Source organism: Manacus candei, unplaced genomic scaffold (genome assembly GCF_025592945.1).
Source record: "Manacus candei isolate 608988 ecotype Guabito, Panama unplaced genomic scaffold, ASM2559294v1 h1tg000017l, whole genome shotgun sequence".
Lineage (NCBI taxonomy): Eukaryota > Metazoa > Chordata > Aves > Passeriformes > Pipridae > Manacus > Manacus candei.
In genome coordinates, this window is record NW_026138065.1 from 32964178 (window position 1) to 32977893 (window position 13716).

The following is a 13716-nucleotide window of genomic DNA, read 5'->3' on the forward strand; positions in this document are numbered from 1 at the left end:
CACGCCTGACCCCTCTCCACACAGCAGAAGCCTTTGCTGGTATTGCTGCCCAGACATTTCTGTGGGTATAGAGGCAAAGATGATATTTGCAGTGACACCTACTTATGTCTTTGTGCTGTGTGAGAAATGAGTAGTCTCCACTCATCTAGATTTTGGCTGAAAAGATCTTGACTTTGATTACATTCTGAGACACATTTGGTTTTAGCAATGCAGAATGGATCCTTGAAAAACCATGAAGAAAAAGTGTTTGGGTTAAGAATGCTCTTGTGAATAAAAAAAATTGAAAGTCCTCAAGTGTTTGTTTAAAGAAAATAATTTTCATTAAAATGCTGGCACGATTTCAAATAATTTGATTTTAATTTTGAAGTGTTGAAAACGCCCTCAGATAAATTCTGTAGCATTCCAGAACCCAAAAGTGATCGTAGAAAGCACGTCACTTAGGAAATCAACTGCAGAGCTAAAATTCATTTCCTGTTTTCTAAGAAAACAAAAAAGGGCCCATGGTTCTTCAGTCTTTCTGAGAAAGACTTTCTCACAAGTAGTTTTCAACCAGGCAAGCATGGTTTGACTTTTTTCCTCCAAAACAAAACAGAGTTTGCTCTTTCAGAAAGTTCCCAAGAACCACACAAGTCATACTAATACAAAGATTTTACAGGACCCTGGTACCAAGCACACTGCTTTAAGCACTGCTTGGTTGGACTTGAAAGAGGTCTAAAGCCATTGGATTATTATTATTACAAAGATGCTCAGTGATACATATTTTACAGGAGTTGTGCTCGGAGTTTTGTCAAAGCAGCAGTCTGATCATTTCATACCAGCATCTGATCTTCACTTTAGGATTTAGGTGAGACTTATGCACCAGCACTGAGTTTCTGTGTCGTCACTGTCCCCGACTTCCTGGCTTAACTGAATCCTCCAGAGACACTCAAAACCAGAAAGTTTTGCTGGTCTGGGGACAAAATTTGACTTAGTTTTCACAGAAACCCACCTCTTGAGCCAAATTCTCTCAAATTCAGGTCTAGGTTTACTGAAGCTTCTCTTCACTGAAGTTGGCTGGAGTATGTACAGCTCTTTCTTCAAAGAAACCAAGTGAAGCTGGGTCTTCAGCTCACCTCAGGGGAGTTCACAGCCCCCAGCCAGGCAGGTCTCAGTAGGTTCTTTTGCTGAGGTTTTGCAGCAGCACCACTTGTAACAGGACGTGCCTCCATCCAGTAATGAGATGTTATAGCTTGCTGCAATCACAGCTGTTGCCTCATTTTGGTTTCAAGGAAGCAGATTCCATTAAACATTCTGCTAGGAAAGCTTGTTTACATTTAAAAAGGAGGGAAAAAAATTATTAAAAAAAAAAAAAAGACAAATATGCCTCTAAGCAGGCTTTTGAATGCTCTCCTTTGTTAACTAATACAGTTAACAGGCCTGAGTATGACAACGAACTTCCCATCAATAGCCTGACTCAAAGGGAAAACGTAAGTACAGACCAGCAGCTCATGGTACATCAGCTCAGATAACAATGTGAGTGCACCCGACCGCACGAGCTGCTGGCCCTCTGGTTCACGGGAAGGAAGAAAGTATTCAGAAGGCAAGTATTGAGACTGTTCCTCTTTGATATCCCTTCCCTCGTGATTGCTTGGTGTTAGTTGACCTTTATGTTTCTAGAGCATTGGGATACGATGTGTTTCACCACTTCATCTTTCCTAAAGCCCGTGGTGATCTCGGAGGGAAGCGTATCCCAGCCGCCTGCTATCACTGCCATTAGGAAGGTGACAGCTTCCAAAAAAACTCACAAAATCCCAAATTCTGTTCAGTGCTGGTAGCAGCAACCTGGACATGGCACAGCAGCTCTCCTGTCCTGCACGTGGCTGAGCACAGCGTGAGAGTGGCCAGTGAGGACTGGACACAAACTACATCTTGGCAACCCCTCACAGTAACGCAGAACCATTTCAGTCAGTCACCGGTCCCACCATGTCCAGGCCTCCTCCTGCCAAGGACGTGGCCAAGACACCAGACATCCAATATGTGCTCAGGGAGTTACAAACTCCATTATGGATAGGTAAGTTTTTGCAGACTTACAACAATCCTACTTGTGAGTCTGGACTTGGGCACTTTCTAGGTTTGCCTGAGGAACAGCACAGACACCCCATCGTGCCAAACCAGCTTTTTTCTTCTAAGGTTCATCTGACTCATGGCCACAGCTCAATTTCTGCACTATTGAAGAGAAAAACATGGAGCTTACTTTAGTATAAATCCCAATGAAAATAATTTAGCCTTCTGTTATCGTCAAGGCTGAACAACCTCCAAGAAAGCAAATTTTGATAGAACTTTTCTATCTCAAAGAGCCCTATAAAACTCACAGTAACAACCAATTTTTTATTTTATTTTTCCTTTTTTTTTTTTTTTTAACTAGCAATTGCATGCCTTGGTTGCTTGATGCTTACCCTGGGATACCAAAAAGTGGCTTTTATTTTGTGGAAGAGAGTTTTTGACAAATTAGGCCATTTTAGGTATTGATAAAAGGCACATAAAATTTTATATCCACAAAATGCCTATTTAGAAAATGCAGCCAACAATTTTTATTTTTTAATCTCACTATCATTCTCTAGATTTAGCATCTATCCCATTTTTTCAGTTCCCCACAGTAGCTTTCACTGGGCTTACCATAATCTTCACATTATTAACCTACACTCACTCTTCATCAGCATATTTACTTGGAGGCAGCTAAGAAATTACAAATAAGTTAGTTCATTGTTGGATCAGTTGATATAATATATTCATTGTGTTAATCCTGATATATGTGGTCTGAGGAGAGGACAGAGAGGACTGTTTTGTAGTTTTTTGTGGGTTTGGTAGTTTTTTCTCTGCTCTGCCTAGCACATGTGGTAAGGCAACAGCAATAAATCAGAACAAAGGAAATGAAGTACTAGGGCTTTAGGGAACATGTGTTTTAGAAGAAAAACTTGGCTCACCTCTAAAGCAGTACTGCCTTATAACGGATGTTTGAAATTCAGATGTAGAAAAAGATGGACAAAATTATATAAATACAAGTGACTTACGGGTCTGTGCTGCTTTCAAACAGCACTGCAAGCCAGTCCATCTTCCCAGCTCCTCCCAGACCTGGCCAGGCAGACCCCATGCTCCAAACCAGCAAGAGTACAGCAGTGGCATCAGCACAGCTCACCCCTAAGCAATCCTGCAACACGTTAGCTGCAGACAAAGGATTAAAGAATTAAAACCAACCCAGGCAACTGACATATTGTTTTCCAGGATCTCTCCAGCTGCTGTTGACAGACCTATTGCAAACCAATGTCAGCTAGGAACATGCTACTGGAGGAGTCATTTTCCATCCCTGTAATCTGTACAACCCTCATGTTATGGCAGCAGTTTCACACAGCAAGTTCCACACACTGCTGAGACTCTGTTCCCAGTCTTGAACAGGCAGGAACTGCTCAACAGAAGTAATAACTACTTTGAAGCAGATTTCCCAAGATACTTAGGAGCCTAGAAATGAAGAGAGGTGCCTGGTGAGGTTTTCCAAGGCCTCAAGGTGGGTCAGGCTCTTCAGACTCAACCCCTGAAATGGGTATTTTCCTCCTCTCTCCCTCCAATCTCCTGAAGAACTTAATGCATTAGATTTGCATGACAAGGTGCTGTGGGGGGGGGGGGGGGCAGCAGGGGTGGCTTCTGTGTGAAGCTGCTAGAAGCTTCCCCCCTTGTCCAACAGAGCCAATGTCAGCTCTGTTGGAGCCTGCCACTGGCCAAGGCTGAGCCCATCAGGGATGGTAGTAACACCTCTGGGATAACATATTTAAGAAGGAAAGAAAAAAAGTTATTGTGCAGAAGTAATTGCAGCCAGAGAAGAGAGGAGTGAGAATATGTGAGAGGAACAACTCTGCAGACACAAAGGTCAGTGGAGAGGGAGGGGGAGGAGGTGCTCCAGGCACTGGAGTTGAGATTCCCCTGCAGCCTGGTGGTGCAGACCATGGTGAGGCAGCTGTGTCCCTACATCCCATGGAGGACCACAGAGGTGCAGAGACCCACCTGCAGCCCATGGAGGAGTCCCACATTGGAGCGGTGGATGCCCGAGAGACAGCTGTGACCCTGTGGGAAGCCCATCCTGGAACAGACTTCTTGCAGGACTTGCAGATCCAAGGAGAGAGAAGCCCACACTGGAGCAGGTTTCATGGTAGGACCCCATGACCCCATGGGGGACCCACACTGGAGCAGCCTGTTCCTGAAAGACAGACCATGTGGAGGGGAGCAACACTGGAGCAGTTAGCAAAGAACTGTAGCCCATGGGAAGGACTCATGCTGGAGAATTCTGTGGAGGGCTATCTCCTGTGGGAGAGACCCCACGCTGGAGCAGTGGAAGGATTCCTCTCCCTGAGGAGGAAGCAACAGCAGAAACATCATGTGACTGTAACCTCTATTCCCCATCTCCCTGTGCTGCTGTGGCAGGGAGGAGGTAGAAAATCAGGAAGGAGGGAGGGTGGGGGGAAGGTGTTTTTTAAGATTTGTTTCACTTCTCATTATCTGATTTTGATTAGTAATAAATTCAAGTAATTTCCCTAAATCAAGTCGGTTTTGCCCACGACAGCAATCAGTGAGAGATCTCTCCGTGTCCTTGCCTCAACTCATGAGCCTTTTCTTGTATTTCCTCACCCCTGTCCAGTTGCAGAGGGGAGTGATAAAGTGGCTTTGGTGGGTACCTGGCATCCAGCCAGGGTCAAACCACCACACTTTTGAAAGGCCACTAATTGCCTCTCTGCATGTTTGGGCACCTAAATACCTCAGCAGAGAATTTTACATTCCGTGTCACTTCCCCTCCCCCTGCAGGCTGCCCATGGGACTTCCAGCCAGGCTGGTGGCCAAGGGTCAGCACTGGACTGACCAGTGCTAAGGGCAGTAAAGCAATCTCAGCTGCTGGCAGAACACAAGAAATCTCAAGAGGATGAAAGGGCTCCTGTTTGTCTGTCCTGTGCCTATTAACTTTTTAGGGTAAATGGTCTCTATTTCACTTAATGCAATAGCTTTGCTGCCAGTCTTCTGCCCATGCACTTTAGGCCAAGTAGTCTAACATTAGATGTCTCCTATATACACTTTGCTTATGATGTTCATCTGCCTTTCCAAATTTTCCTCTTTATTCATGCTTTATCCATTCCAAGTTTAAGTAAAAACAAAGCCCAGATTCCAAGAACTGAGCAGCGACCAAGGTGGGGGCTGTGAAACGGAATAGAGGAAGGTGCTATAAATGGAATCAGGGAAGCATGGCTTGGGATGATTAATGAGCTTACATCTGTGACAAGCCTGTGCTATAAACAGCAGGTAGAGAAGCAAAGCCAGCAGCAGAAAGTGCTCAGGAGCAAAGAAGGTGGAGCTGTGCCTCTCTGTCACAAGTGGTCTGGCTGCTCAGTGGATTCTGGTTGGGATAAGCACAGTTCCTCCTCAGTGACTGGGATGCACAACAGGATACATAAGACTGCTAAGGAACAGCATAAATCCTTTTGGAAACCTGGGAGAAGAGAGGGATTAAAAAAAAAATACAATTCCCTTTACTAGCAGCAAAACAGTAAAGTCCTGACTAAAGGTGCAGCAAGAAAGTACCTGTGCTTTTCCTCTCCTTCCCTGGGATTTTTCTCTATCAGTGGATATACTTGGTGCCCACATTGGGGGCAGCCCTAGTGGAAGAGGCATCATGGCACATGAAGGCAGGTGACAGGCTCAGCCCATGGTGAGAGAGTGCTCCTCAGGGCAGGCCATCAAATCAGCCTCCCACGGCTGTAGCTGCTATCGCCAGCAGTCCTCAAACCAGGCTGGGATTTCACCAGAAGTGGCCATTTACCACCCAGTTTTGGAAGTGTGCACCAAGGAATCTATTCATATCCTGCAGCAACCAGCTCTGGGAGCAGACAGAATGGATACTTGTCTTGTGGGAAGTACCTGGGAAAGGCACAGCCATGAGGCACCCACCCTGCAAGCTGCAGGCTCCTCTGGGTCACACAGCAAACTGAAAACACAGCAAACTGGGTCACACAGCAAACTCCTTCAGTGAGAAACTGCACTGGGGTAGAAAGAGAAGGACTTTGGGAGGATGAATGGACTAATGATAAGGGAAGACACAGTGCAATTTGGAGCAGATGTCCTGCACTGTTCAATAGGATCCCAGCACTGCCATTCCTAGGGATAAATGTGCAAATGAAGCCTCTGAAACCCTCTTGCTTGTTTAAAAACAGAAAAACCCAAGCAAACAAAAAACTGCAATGGATTTTGGGTTCTTTATTCATAGTTTTCTGGTTCTTGAACCTGTGGAGTATATTCAGCTCTCATTTTCAATCTTTCCTCCATCATTACAAAACAAAAAAAAACACCCTATGCTTTTTAATAATACATTGTAGTGAAAACTTAAATTTCCTCCTTATTCTCTGTTTCATGATCCCTCCCTCTGAGGAAAGCTCAGAGTATTGTCAGTTCGTGAGAAAATGGAGAATAGGTAAAATTGGAATTTCAGAGGTGGATAATTATGGATAAACTCAATGCAGATTATTTTTTTTAAATTAAACTAGCCAAGACTGATCTATTGTTAAAACAAGACATCAATTTTAAACAGTGAAAAAAAGCTGTATAAACCAAGCCATTCAGAGTTTTTAAAGAAAACTACTGGGTTACTCAAACACAGCATGCTCTATGAATAGCTCCAGCCCACTCCAGCTTGATTTTCTCTGTTTTAATGTAAAAAAGTTTCTACTGCTTGTAGCAATCAGCACCAAGTTATACATCAGCGAGGCCCTCCAAGATAGCAAATGCCCCTGCTTGCTGCTGAAAGGAAAACTCGCTCCAGGGAACACTTCCAGGAGACTGCTTCATGACAGAGATGTGTGTTCTTGCCCACAGACTCGGGCACTGGGAAGCCTGCAGCAGGAATGCCCCAGCTGCTGTGCTTGCTCGGGATCGCTGTGTGGTAACCAAACACTCTGAAGTTTGCATCAGGAAACACACACATGAGAAAGCTGGAAAAATTGCACTCCATGTGGCACATGCATTTCTCATGTGGCAATGATACCTGTGTCCAGAAAACAGCCCCAGCTCTGTCTCCTGCCAAGCACCAGAGCCCTGATGTGAGCGTAGCCAGGGACCACCTCACCCCTGGGGTGCTGTTGGGGGAAATATCCACAGCCCCACCCAGCATGATCCCAAATACAAAAGTATCACAAGTTCTCTTCCTTCTGTCATACTCTGGCCATAGTGCCCAGTCTCCTGCCCCACAGCTGAAGACTGGGGCAAGGTTATCTCCAGAAATTCAGCTAAACTCACTTTCTGCCTGCTCAGCACTTTTTGCAGGAGCGCAGAGCAGATGCAGTGGGGGTCAGGATCTGGCCCCCCACGTGCATAGTTTTAAAGATTATCATTGAGCAGAAAGTATTGTGAGGAAGAAAAAATGCCAAGCCCAGAGCCTGAGTTATTTCCCTTAGCCTGAAAGATATCAAACATAATATTTTATTTGGCTGGTTATAGAAAACATGTGGCAAAGCCTTCATTTTTTTTGAAGGTTTGTCCTGCGGCACAAAAAGAAAAGAAAAATAACTGAACTTTTATTCTGCCTGTCTCTGCAGTGCACATCCCTGCACCCACACAGGCTGCTCTCACCTCAATTTTAAGTTCTGGAGACATATGATTACTTACTCTGCAGAAATATCAACAAGGTCCCAATTAAAGAGTAACATCAAGATTTACAGAGTGGGTGCAAACAGGAAAGTGTCCCCACTAAAAGTTTATACTCCAAGCAAAATGGGAAGGTTCAAGATGATCAATTATTAAAATGGACATGAAAAGTAGAGAGTTCAGCATCCTGATGTGTTCAGAAGCAGCAAGAAAAATTGTTCAGTGCTCAAGTGTAGAGCAAGTAGAGCACTTACCTGAGGACAAGGCTGAGAGAGTAGAGTACAGGACCATTTTGGGGGAAAAAAAATTGTATTCAAAGTTCCAGCTCCAATTCTGACCCAACGTCAGGTCCCAAATATGGCCTTTCCCCTGTAAAAAACAAAACAAAACAAAAAACTAAATAAATCCAACACAAAGGGAACAATTACTCATTTAGCTGCTAGAAAGCGTTCATCTGTCAGTGAATTCCATCAGCATTTGCAGGGGAGTCAAGAGATTAGAGACATTATAATGCACAGGAGGAGCACAGCAAGAGTTGTTTGCTGTTTTCCCCATCCTGTCAGCTGTTCCTGATGTACCCAACCCTCTCCTAAACCTTTCTTAAGGATGTTGTACAAAGTGAAGGGTCCTCTTCCAAGCAGAGCTAGGAGGCCTTTAAGCTGCCAGCCAGCTGGGTGAGTGCTAGCCTGCTGTAGCCACAGGAGGAGAGGCTCAGGCTCCCACCCTTCGCCCCAGGAAGGCTGATGCTGTGCCAGAGCAGACAAAGGGTGCACATACATCTTCTCTGTACTGGATCAGCTCCAGGGATGGTTATTTCCAGCTGTGGGGCTGTATCAAGCACAGTAGGAGACAACCTTTCCAACCTTTCCATCTGTTCCTGTAGACCAAATAGCATAATAAAGATATTTCTAAACATGTGAAAGGAGGTAGAGGGGTATGATGGTTGGGACAGCGATAGCTATTGCCCTACTTCCTTCATCAGGAGTAAATCCCTTAGCTATTCCCTAACACCCCTCCTCAACTGAAGCACCCGGGGACCTATAACTCACCTCCTCCTTTACCCCTACTGACTGACCAGCTGCCCCAAGCCCCCTTTGCCCATCAGTAAGGGGCAAGCCCTCTGTTTGAGGCACCTGTGCTCTGCAGTCAGCACAGCACATTTTTAGTGGGTTTGCTAATCAGGCCACCAGTAATGCCCCCTGAGCTGGGTGCCTGTGACTCAGCTGCAGGCCCGCTGCCACTCAGCAGCTGGCACTTGGCACAGCGGCTGTGCGTGACTCAGGCTAGCAGGAGCCTTTGGAGATGCCTTCCCCTGATTTATATCTGCAAGGGATCCTTTGTGTTCAGACCCTATTGTTGGCGTGCCAGCCTCACTGGAAAAATCTGGAGTTAATAAACTCCACTTTCCGATCACAGCAGCTCTTTCCAGGGTGCAGCTTTGCAGAGCTGGCAATGGTTGATCCTGCACCATCGGCCAGCACAGCAGCTGATGCCTTTTACCTTGGAAAACCCTGGTAATTGCACACATGAACAACTCCAGGGAAAGCCCAGGTTCAGAGTGCCTGGTAGTCTGCCTCCCTCTTGCTCCACCTCCTTATCCCTTTCAGTGTGGAATTTGGAGCCCATGGTCCTGCAGCCCTACCCCTAACTGTGAGAAGCCTCTTGGCACCAGCTCCCCCTGAGAAAAGAGGAAATTTAAAAAACAAAAAAAAAGGCAAAAGATGGATGTGACCCGATGTCACAAACCCTTGAATCCTGGGGAATCTGAAAAATGTTACCTCAGCTCTAGTAGCAGAAACATTACTGTCCTGGGCAGCATCTTCCCACAGGGAAGCAGGTCCCTCTGGGAGAGCTGCTCATCCACGCCAACTCTGGCCGCTGTGAGGAACGTGGCATCTTGTTTTGTACCTGCAAGGTGGAGCAATTCTTTTCCTTGCATTTCCTGAAAGAAAGCAAAAGGGAAGGTGGGTTTTGACCTCCAGACACATTTTGTAAAGCCCCACTGGTGACACGGTGCTGTCTTTCATGCAGTGCTTGCTCCTACGGCCACCGGAGCAGCTGGGACTTTTCTTGCAGCATTCCTGGGCTCACAGCAGCACTGTCCTGCTTTGCTCCAGAGCGAGGTGCATTGGAAGCTGCTCAAGGAAGGGCTGTTATTTTGCATAGCAGTGAGTTCATTTATGGAGCTGTGTAAATAAAGCGACCATCTCTGCCACCTGGGCTACACTCTGCTGAACAGCTGCTGAACCTCTCTCCAGAACAGTGACATTTTACAGTGGGTGAAGTGACTCACTGTGGCACTGCAGCCTTTCTGGCACAGCAAATTTGTGGCTCGTTTGTGGATTATCAGCCAAAAAGGGTGGAAGCACTTTGCACTTTTCAGCATCCTCATGGGACAGGTAGCTGGCTACATTCCAACAGAGTGATTCACTTAGTTTAAGCCATATTTTTGGCTTGTATAAGCTGGAGCAACATCAATGGAGGTACACCAGTTTACATCAGCCTGAGGATGCAGCTCCGTATTTTCATGGAAAGAAGCTCAGTTCTGGAAGGTCTTGAGCAGGCTCTTGGTGCTGCAGGCTGGATGCCCCTGCGGACAACGAGCGGAAGCAGTGGGATGTGGGGAAATCGGTTTGCTTTGTGTTACTCTGGGGAAGAAATGAGGCAGTACTAATCACAGTGAATGACAACAGGAGAACAAGAGGAAACACCCAGCAAACAAAATAAAACACTTCAGGACTAAAACTGGGACCTGGGGCTAGAGAAGGGCTGCAACAGGCCCTAGAGAGCCCCTGATGCAGGCAGTCAGGACAGCAGGATCAGACTGTGATACTCATTGCCTCCAGTGGACAGACACACGATGCCAACAGCTTTTCAAACCAAGAACTGACAGGATTAAAGCACTTCCATTCAGTCACTCAGAGGAAAATGGGCAAACACAGGATGGTCATATGTGACTATAGCTAACACTTCAATGCTGGTCCTGTGCAGTGCTGAACACTTGAGGTGAAGGGATGTGTGCAGCCCCCATCCTGTTCATGCCATACTAAAAGGCTAAGGAGGGCTTACAGCCATCCTCTTTCTCCAGCCCTTGTGGAGATTTGCTTCTGAGCAAATCCCTCTTCCAAAAACCGACCAACAGCTCAGATACGATGCACACATGTTAAGAAGCTTGGAAACTGGTGTAAGAATTAGGCAGAGCCACAGAGCAATGTGATGTGTTAAATATTGTGGTTGTCTACTGAAACATTCACACAGAGATAGCAGCACTCTTTGCAAAACAAGGTTGAGCATAAGTAACCCCATCTTTTATAAGGAAAATGCAAGCCACAGAGATTAAAGACTGCTGCTGTTACAATAAAACCAAAACCTGCAAATACCACAGGCAAGATTTTGGCAGAATTTGGGCACCTTGGTTGAAAACTGCAATCTGGGAGCTCCATATTCCCATTCTCCTGCTGCCTAGCCCTGGAGATGCCTGAACTTGCCCACAGTCTCCCTAGGCAGCTGTTAACCAGAGCTGCTCCCACCCAAACATCCACTCCAGCTCATGTGAGTGCTGCCGTGGTCTGCAGTGCTGTCCCCATCCCCACCAGGAACCATCCCGGGAGCTGCAGTGGGAGCACACTGGGACACAGCCTGTGGGTGAGAGATGATGATGAGACCACAGCCCCCCAAGCAATGCCTCCTGCTGCAGCAGCACTGGAATGAGCTCTCCCTGGGAACAGCCACGTGGTGTTCCATGCAGCTCCCATCCTCTCTGCTACCCACCCTGTGGGGCACGAGGAGCTCCCCAGCAGCCCCACCCCACCCCCCAGCCATGAGTATACACAGCAAGAACTGCATTTCCCTCATTCACAGGTGCTTTGCAGTGTCATGGTGTCCTGGAACTCTGGCCATTGCCCAGCCTCCTCCACACCCTGCAAAGACATCAGGACAACATAGGCTGGGGTTGGTTCTGTCTTTTGTCACTTTCCAGCATAACCAAGGCTCGAGGCAGAGCTTTGCTTCAGAAATTGCACGCCCATTTCTCCTCCTGTCCTGTGAACAGGGTGGTTTCAAACAACACATAGTAAGTGCCTGTGGTAAGTAACTGCTGAAGCCCAGCTCCCCCCAGGCTGTCAGCCTCTGCAGTTTACCCAAACACAATCAGCAACCTGGCCTACGGCTTATTTACCCACTTCCAAAATCTTAATCTGACAACTAATGATGCATTAATCACTGTCAGACCATGATCTTTGTTTCTGCTTCTCTGCAGGCATCTGTCAGAATCACAAAAGATTAATTATTGCACTAGCCTGGGTAGAGAAATCAACCCCTCTGCAGAAATACTCCTCAGATGCTTTGTGACCCCTTCAGCAACTACTCACCTGTTCTTCCACTCTTTCACTCATCACTCATATTTCTAGTTCTGGGTATCTGCTCTCTCTTGCCCAAGCACCAGTCATTTTTCAGCCTCACAAGAAGCACTGAAAGAGAGGATCACCAAAATCCCTCCCTGCAGCACTGTCCCATTTTGGGCACCAGGGTTTCCAGCTCATTTAACCACATCGAGAAGGTGCCTACTCTCTCCTTCTGATACACTTTTTATATGGTTCACTTCTAACCTTCCATCCACACAGCACTCTAGGTCATGCAGTATTCAGAAGTATGAAACATCCTGTTCAAAATTAAGCGACCCTGCCTCCAAGGCCTGTGGGATGATGACACAGGAGCAATCTTTGGGAGGCATCCAAGTTCCACAGCAGCAGATGAACCAGCTGCATCGCTTCTTCGAAAGAGCCCCGACAGACTGAAATATGCTCTTCCTTTACATCTCAAGGGCCTGGACCCAGCTGTCCACAGGAACTGACACTGCCAGGAGATGGAGGGACATCAAGGGTTCATCTGCACATGGAAGCTGTAAGGGTTTATGAACACGGGTGCAGCATGAAGTGCTGCTGGAGCCAGTACAGTTTGAACCACAGTAAAGAGTCACAGCTGTTTCCAAAGGCAAAAGGAAATAAGCTATATCTATCTAAAATAAATTTAAAAAATGATAGCTTTTCCTCAAATGCAAACTACTTCCATAAACAGGGGTGTTGGACCTGCATGTCCTGAGCGTTCTCTGCAGTAGCAGCCAGGAAAGTCCATTCGACCACCCTCCACTGCTGAGCACTGCTTAAGGAAGTCTCTTTTCCCCTCCCATGAGTGTTTCTGTGTGTGATTCAGCAGCTTTCTACAAAAAGCAATTTGGAAGATGGATGAGTTCACTACGCCAGAGGGGAGAAACACAAGAGAGCATCTCTCTGGGCGCATGGGAGACATTTCAGCAGGTGCTTGGATCACACAGTGCTCTCTCTGTTTCTTAAACACATCTCAGGTGCCAGAGTTGCTTCAGTTCTTGTTTTCCTCTCTCTAGTAAAGGCCTGAGAAGCAGGAGTAGACAAAACCAAGCAGTAAACAAAATCAAGTATTTGTTTATGCCACAGTAGCTTCATTCTAATAATCTAGGAGTGTGTAGGCTTTGCAGAAGGAAAATGCTTGGCACAACCAACACAACGTCATCACGCTGCCACTGATAGAACAGATGGTGAAAGTGTAACCTGACATAAGAGTACCTTTTTCTGTTGGGAGATTTAGCTTATAGCTCCTTCCCAGAGACAAATCTAAAGCAGGAAGATTTCTGTCTCCTAAAACTGAAATTCTCTGAGTGTTACACTGCTGAAGATTTAAATGTTTAGTTTATACTTGAAAATTTCCTCCTGTAAAGAAACTCCAGAAGTTCCTATAATCCCAGCATTGCAGTGGAACCCTGTCCACTGGCCTTCAAACATGGCTCCAGCCAGAGCTTCCTGGCCTGCTGTGCTGCTCACGAACCTCCGAGAACGCAGCTGAGTCTTCTTAAGAGCTTCACTTCTCATATATTTATGAATTTTAATGGATTCAAGTGGTTCCAGCTGCCAGCTGACACTGCAGAAAGGACAGAGCCAGACCAACCCACACTTCTCCCTCCCCACTGGCAAGTCTATTTGTGGCCCTGCACAGTGCCAGAAATAAACTGCTTTCCTCAGAGAGACCCAC

General features: G+C 46.4%; 1 long non-coding RNA gene across 4 annotated transcripts in view; it reads right to left on the bottom strand.

Moving 5' to 3' along the window:
- The window catches only part of LOC127469414 (uncharacterized), a 55125-nt gene that overhangs the window by 14502 nt on the left and 26907 nt on the right, over positions 1 to 13716 (bottom strand). For 3 of the 4 annotated variants that reach the window (XR_007903971.1, XR_007903969.1, XR_007903970.1), the window contains 6 exons: positions 9432 to 9595; positions 7908 to 8022; positions 5289 to 5506; positions 4036 to 4377; positions 3051 to 3201; positions 989 to 1302 (listed from right to left, as the gene is read on the bottom strand). This is a non-coding gene — a long non-coding RNA (uncharacterized LOC127469414). Of the gene's footprint in view, positions 1 to 988; positions 1303 to 3050; positions 3202 to 4035; positions 4378 to 5288; positions 5507 to 7907; positions 8023 to 8430; positions 8531 to 9431; positions 9596 to 13716 lie in introns of all 4 variants that reach the window. The other variant, XR_007903972.1, reaches the window with a different exon arrangement.